Raw genomic sequence first — 7,986 nt, 5'->3', positions numbered from 1 at the left:
ATTAGTGTTTTGATGGAAAAGTAGGAGATATTACAATAATAAAACATAGAATTAGCTATTTGAATGAAAAATACAAACATTATTATAAGAAAATATAGAGTTAGGTTTTGATTAAAAAATAATATACATTTTGAAAAAGAAACAAAGGATTAGGGTTTTGATTGAAAAATATGTGATATTTCAAAAAGAAACAATAGGATTAGGGTTGTGAATGAAAAATATGAGACATTTAAAAGAAAAATATAGGATTTTGTTTTTAATTGTAAAAATAGGAGACATTTCAGAAAAGAAACGTGGGATTAGGATTTCTATTCATAAAATAGGGAGGCGTTACAAAAAGAAAACATAGAAATATTGTTTTGATTAATGATTTGCGAGAGATTGACGACGATTTGAATTATGTGTGTGTACCACAGTTTGCACAGGTGTCGAAGTAATAAAGTACCCGAGTGGTGAGTAGTCGAATCCACGGGGAATGGAAGTATTAATAATAACCAGTGTAGCAGTTATCTAGGCAAAATCAATTGTTTATGATGAAGTGAACTAATTGCAGAGAATAGTTTACTAAGCAAGCGAGAAAGGATAAAAAGGCAAGGAAGATCTCAATCAATAAAGATGAGGGTACCAGGCATGCTTCCCTTGGTATCTAAAATAAAAGCTCGATGATGAGTGCATTTTGATATGTATATTTTCTAACCCTTTTCATGTATTTATCTTGTCTTTAAGTGTTTTATTTACTGTAATTTGATGCTACTATGGGTATTATTGTCTATTTGTGCAAGGGAATAGCTTCCTATGCAAAGAAAGCGAATTTGCTTTACAATTAGGTCTGCGAAAAGATGAGAAATTACAATGCTCTCAGGTAAGACACAGTCCCCATATGACCGTGCGCGTCCCCTTGGATTATTCCAGGCGATTTTTGTAGATGAGTACTATAGCAAAATCATTGTGAGTCGAATCTTTGTAGCATTCAACTGTAGTCGAGTCACTATAGCACAGGTGCTGGAGAATGGACAGTTTGTTTGCTCTTAACCGCGGTCATGCCGGGAGCTGATGCGTGCGGGCGTGTTGATGCTAAATTTTTGTGGTTCAATTATTTAGACAATCCAGTGATTTTCAGTTGGAGTGACAACCCCATGCTCAGGGTGTGTTGAGCCTGAAAACTACAATCCAGTAATATCAGTGGGGTGACATGCCTGTGTGTTAGGTGTGTCGAGCACTGAAATCTACTTTTTCAGTCGGGGATCTAGGCCATTCTTTGGGGATCTTCTCTTCACCCTTCCTCCTTCTTCTTGTGGGGTGCGCTGCCATGGTCTTCCTCTTTACATTTCTAGCCAAAGACCTAAACTTACGGTGCAGGGCGAGTAAGTCGAGGAGGCACAAGAGAGTGGGGCTAGCATTGGAGCCCAACATTAAAGCTGATCTTGAAAAGAAGGGAGTCATGTTTTCTTTCTTTAGATCTATTGTTGTTTTCTTCATGTTGTGTACCCATCCGTCGAGAGACTTACTACCTCCATGGTGCCCAGAGTTTTTGAACTTTGAAGCTTTGTATGTTTTTGAGTACTTTCATCTAATGATGTACGGAGTTCTTATGGTTTCTTCTTACGTTTAACCTTGTGTTTTGCATAACTTTATGTGTTTGATTTTGCACATTGCTTTGAGGTAAACTTTTGGTTTGTGGATTGCCATAGCTGAGTTACCTTGTGTAATTGAAAGACTCAATGTGTGAGAAAACCACATTACCTTAGCAAAACTTGGTGTAATTGAGGAACCTTAGATGCGACATTATTTTGAGCACATGCAGAACCCTATAGAATGACCGGTGAGACATTAGGAGTTCGATCGGCATTAGATAGCTCATAGGAATCATCTCGGCCATTTCTCTCTGTTGTTTAAATACAGCGATCCTAATCTACATGATAATTCCACCGACTCTATCTTTGTGTCTCTTACTTAGCTAAGTTTCAGCCCTTACCTTTCATCCTTCCCTCCTTTAAGATTTTTAGTTATCATCTTGACACTAAATTTGGATCTAGCTGGATATTAGCGGATCAATTAGTACTCTGAGTCCGGCCCTCGGTTCGACAACCCTACTCCCCTCAGCGGGGACCACTATATTACTTGTGTGTCACCCCTATGCACATATGGACAACACATCATCAAGACTTGCTAAATGACTTATAAACTTAGTTTAATGAGTCAAGGTAATCTAAGAACAACCAACCATTGCCTCCAAGCCACCGGTACTACTCCCCTACAGGTCCGGTGGAGAAATTGCTAATCTCAACATCTCACACCCCATATGACCATTATGCTCTAGGGATACCTAAGAGTGAAACCGATTCCTCAAGATAGATCTAACCCTACTTTTTAGGGCGAGAGATCCCTAGCCCCCTATAGGGTCTGGCGGGAAAATCCTCAATCTCACGGCTCACACCAAATATGGTTGCATGAGAGTCCTGAGGAATACGGAGATAGGAAACACTCATCGGAAGGGAGGGACACTCTACTATCTAATGACTCACCCTATCAACCCTCTTTAACCTTAGAGTTCTAACTCTAATGGAGACCCTCTCTCATCGAGTAACAAATCTTGCATATACAATCAACCATAATGATCAATAAAAACATGCAGCCATGGAAACACAAGATTAAAAACTCAAATCAACTCCAGATTTAATAGAAAACATAAAGCAAATCAATACAAAAGATAAGATCCTAGGGTTCACATGCCCAAATACATACTATGGTTTAGCCCTAAATGGATCAAGTTACAAAACAAAGATTAATACAATGAATAGTAATGCTAAAAGCATAGAAAAACCTTCTTAATTCTCGATGACGGCCTTGATTTGTTGCTCAACGTCTTGAAGAATCCTTCTTTGAAGCTAGGGTTATCAGAGCCCCCTCGATGCTATAATGGAGGAAAGATCGATCAAAGTTGGTGAAGAACAGCCCCCAATCTTGAGAAAGACCTTCTCTAGAACCTTAGCTACTTTGCCCTTAGAGTTCCCACAAAAATCCCCACAAAAAGTCTATAAAGAATAGTGGCAAACGACCTATTTGATAATCATAAACCACGGTCACATCGTGCCTTCATGCTCGCATTGAATTTTTCATAACTACACGTGACCTCAGGAATTTCCTTGTAAATTCTTTGTCATTTTTCATAGGCCTTCAATCTCCACTCATCTAATTCATTCAATTGAAGCTTTTTTTGGTCACTCAGCTTTTTGTGTTTAAGCTCCACCGGTAGATGACATGCTTTTCCATAAACCAAATTATATGGTGTGGTTCCCACTAGAGTTTTATATGCTATCCAATATGCCCACAATGTATCATCTAGCTGTTCTGACCAATCTTTCCGATTATGCTCCACCGACTTTGATAAAATTCTCTTCAATTTTCCGATTGGTTACCTCCACTCGCCCACTTGTTTGTGGATGATAAAGAGTAGCAAGATGATGATTTACATCGTATCTTTTCAGAAGGTTCTCATGTTGGGCATTACAAAAATGAGTTCCCCTATCACTTATAATTATCCCAGGAGTTCTGAAATGTGTGAACAATCTCTTGATTAACTTCACCACCATTCTGGCATCATTTGTGGGGAGAGCTTGAGCCTCAACCCACTTGGACACATAATCTACGGAGATTAGGATGTAGTGATTCCCATTGGAATTAGGAAACGACCATATGAAGTCGATGCCCCATACATCAAAAACCTAACAAAACTGAATTGGATTGTATGGCATCTCATCATGCCTAGAGAGGTTTCCCGCTCGTTGACAATTATCACAACTTTACACAAATTGTCTCGCATCTTGAAATAAAGTTGGTCAGTAAACACCTGCTACCAAAACTTTTTCAACTGTCCGTCTTGAAGCATAATGGCCCCCAACTGGCCCCGAATGGCAATGAGCAAGGATATTCCATCCTTCCTCTCATGAGACACATCTCAGCATTATATGATCTGTGCACATTCTGAGAAGATAGGCATCCTCCCAAGAAAAATGCATCAAATCGGCAAAGAAACTTCTTCCTTTATTAAAATGTAAGTCCTTTCCAAAGAACTTTTCTTGAAAACTAATTGGCAAAGTCGGCAAACCATAGAGTGTCACATTCTTGAATTTCGTGTAGACTATACAAATGTTCCTCAGGAAATGAGTCATTAATTTCCATTTTCCATGGCCCATCTTCTTCCAAATCTTCAAGGCAAGAGAGATGATCTGCAACCACATTTTCTGCACTTTTCTTATGTATGATTTCAACATCAAATTCTTGCAACAACAACTCCCAACGAATCAACCTTGGCTTTGCATCAATCTTGTTCATTAGGTAATGTAGTTCTGAATGTTTTGTCAAGACAACCACTTGCAAGAAGATGTGGTACAATCTAAATTTGTCGAGTGCAAATACCACATCCAGTAATTCCTTTTCAGTGGTAGTGTAGTTCGCTTGGGCACTTGTCAAACTCTTGCTTGCATAATAAATTGGCTGAAAATGCTTGTCTTTTCTCTACCCCAAAACAGCCCGCACGGCATGATCACTAACATCACACATAAGTTCAAAAGGAAGATTCCAATCCTGTTAAATAAAGATAGGTGCTTGCATAAGTTTTTCTTTTATTAAGTTGAAGGCAAGTAAGAAAGCTTCATTAAATTCAAATGGGACATCTTTCTCTAACAACATGGTCAATGGTTGAGCTATCTTGGAGAAGCCTTTAATGAATCAGCGATAAAAACACGCATGCCCCAAGAAGCTTCTAATTGCCTTGATATTGGTTGGAGAGGGTAATCTTTCAATAGTTTCGATCTTTGCCTGATTAACTTCAATTCCTTGGCAAGAAATTTTATGACCAAGGACAATCCACTCTTGGACCATGAAGTGAAACTTGTCCCAATTTGGAACCAAATTTTTCTCTTTGCACCGCATGACCACTTTCTCAGGATTCTTCAAGCATGTCTTAAAAGAATTTCCAAATACCGAGAAGTCATCCATGAAAACCTCCATGATGTCTTCTAACAAGTCATAAAAAATAGCCGTTATGCATCTTTCAAAAGTAGCCGGTGTGTTGCAAAGTCCAAACGGCATTCTTTTATATGCAAAAGTACCAAAAGGGTAAGTGAAAGTTGTTTTCTCTTCATTTTCAGGGGTGATTGGGATTTGAAAATACCCCGACATGCCATCTAAAAAACAATAGAATTTGTGGCTAGCTAAGCGCTCCAACATTTGATCAATGAATGGAAATGGAAAGTGATCCTTCCTTATGGCATCATTGAATCTTTGATAATCAATGCAAACACTCCATCCTCTGACCATTCTTCTTGAGATCAACTCATTTTGCTCATTCCTCACCATTGTCATGCCGCCCTTTTTAGGTACCACTTGCGTTGGACTCACCCAAGTGCTATATCCAAAATGGGGTAAATAATTCCTGCATCAAGGAGTTTCACCACCTCTGCTTTTACTACCTTCTTCATGTTTGAGTTCAGTCTTCATTGAGGTTGAATCAATGTTTTGTAATTATTTTACATCATAATCTTGTGAGTGTAAAAGAAGGGGTTGATTCCTTTAATATCTGAAATTTTCTAGTGACACACCCCTTGCGTATGTGTACCGCAAGTGCAAAGATAGTCAAAGTAATAAAATACCCTGGTGAGTGGGTAGTCGAATCCACATGGAATAGTTGCTTAGAAATGCAAGTATTGCTATTTAGCTAGAGTGAAAAACAATTTGTGATGTTGATTCCAAGAAATCAATGCAAAGAAAAAAATAAGAGAAGAGAGAACAATCAGGAGGAGTAAAGAGAGGTATCATTGGTAAAATGGGTACTCGGACAATGTCACCCTAGAACTATTGTTTCAAGTGCAAGACTAGTATTATGCCTCCTAATGAAAGTCTAATGAGTCGTGGAAATCCAAAGACACACGGTCCAAAACCTAACGTCAACCATGACTAGCCCTCAACAGTATACCCCAGCGGAAAGGAATACTCTCAACACCTCACACAATGTGGAACTGCTTCGAGCTCTAGGGATTCCAAGTGATAAAACCTATTCCCTTCTATTAATCTAACCCTTTGGTCTAGGCAAAAGACCCTCTAGTCACAATTAAGCCACAACACTAAGGATTACTTCGATACTTCACTCTATTGCTCGCACAACTAAGCCCTAATGGAGTTTGTCTCTTAGCACTTCACTCTATCTTAACCGTAAAGAACTCTTAGAATATGGAGGTAGGATAAATCACATCGGCAGGTAAAGGGGACGTTCTACTACCCCTAAATCTACCAATGCATTATAATCACCCAAATTGCCAATGTTGCACGGAATGATAAAGCTACTAGTGTCCTTCTTCTTGTTTGGCATATTCTTTTACAACACCACTGAGCATGAAGTATCTAAGATCACAGATGTACTATCCTCCAACTTCCTCTTGTTGGTTAAAAGGTCTTTAAGAAACTTTCCATAGTGAGGCATTTGAGGCAACGCCTCTACAAATGGGATGTCGATTTGTAACTGCTTGAATAGACCCAGAAACTTCTTGTATTGCTCATCACTTTAGTCATTCTTCATCCTTGAGGGGTAAGGAATTCTTGGCTGGTAAGGTGGGGGTGCCATCTCCTTCTCTTTCATATTTTCCTCAACCTCCGCTTCTTTGGGTGATTCAACCATTACCTTCTCAATAGGGAGCTTACTCTCAAGTTCATGACCACTCCTCAAAGTGATCATCTTTACATGTTCTCTTGCATTTGTATCCGTGCTGCTAGGCAAACTCCCTTGAGGTTTTTCTGAAAGTGACTTCGCAATTTGATTGACTTAGTTCACTAAGTTATGCAAAGATGCGGTCCGAAGATTGAATGAATTTGGTTAAAGCCTTCTCCAAATCAGTCATCCAGTTCTCCAACCCCGAAACTCTATTCTCCATATTCAGGGCTTGTTCTTATTGTTGTTAGAAAACCCAGTAGTGTCGTAGTCTTTTGTTATCCTTGATTACTACAAAAAAGGTTTGGATGGCTCCTCTACCCAGGATTGTAGGTATTGCTATACGGATTTCCTTGCCCCCTCATTGCATTGCCTACAAAAATCCACGTGTTCCACTGATGATGTACCATAAATAGAAATTGGGCAATCAGATGAAGCATGTCCTCCTAACACCCTACGTAACTCATCACTGCCGCCAATCTCGGAGATGTTCTTGCTCAACAACTCAACATGGGCTCCCAATGATATAACTGCATCCATCTCATGAAGTTTTGCTACCCTCTTCTTGTCTCGTGTATTCCAATGGTAACTTTTCATTGCCAACTCTTCAATGAATTATCGAGCTTCTTCGGGGGTTTTATAGCTTAAGGTACCTCCTGCTACAGCATCTAGTAATTGCTTTGTGCTTGGGTTCAAACCATTGTATAAAGTTTGGATTATTATCCACTCGAGCAGCCCAAGTTGAGGATATTTCTGCTGGAGATCCGTGAACCTATCCCATGTTTCAAAAAGGGACTCCAATTCTGTTTGCACAAGAGAGAATATTTTATTCCTAAGTTTCACAGATTTTTCAAGAGGTAAATATCGAGCTAAGAAAGCTTCCACCATAGCCTCCCAAGTAGTGATCGATGCTTTACGTAATGAATGTAACCATTTTTTCACTTTCCTCTTCAAGGAAAATGGGAATGCTTTCAACTTGATAGCATCATCCGTAACTCCAATAATCTTGAGCATGTCGCACACTTCCAAGAAATTCACAATGTGATTGTTCGAATCCTCATTGCACAAACCATTAAACTGTGCTGACTGGTGTAACATTTGAATGAAGCTTGGCTTGAGCTCAAAACACTAAGCTATAATTGGTGGCCTCACAATAGTAGATTACGTGCCAAGAACTGCTGGTTTTGCAAAATATGAGAGTGTCCTCTGCTGCTCATGTTGTTTAGCCATATTGTTAGACCGTTTAACTTCTATTTCAATTTGATTTGTATGTTCTTGTA

The 7,986-nt window shown here is 39.1% G+C and overlaps 1 non-coding gene across 1 annotated transcript; it reads left to right on the top strand.

Moving 5' to 3' along the window:
* Positions 1–7,439: 7,439 nt before the first annotated feature.
* Positions 7,440–7,546, top strand: LOC120254250. The gene has a single exon (XR_005534558.1). It is a non-coding gene; the product is annotated as a small nucleolar RNA R71 (small nucleolar RNA).
* The last annotated feature ends 440 nt before the right edge of the window (positions 7,547–7,986 follow it).

Source organism: Dioscorea cayenensis, unplaced genomic scaffold, assembly GCF_009730915.1.
Source record: "Dioscorea cayenensis subsp. rotundata cultivar TDr96_F1 unplaced genomic scaffold, TDr96_F1_v2_PseudoChromosome.rev07_lg8_w22 25.fasta BLBR01000396.1, whole genome shotgun sequence".
Lineage (NCBI taxonomy): Eukaryota > Viridiplantae > Streptophyta > Magnoliopsida > Dioscoreales > Dioscoreaceae > Dioscorea > Dioscorea cayenensis.
The sequence above is the reverse complement of the archived record's forward strand: the minus strand, read 5'-3'. Positions and strand labels throughout refer to the sequence as shown.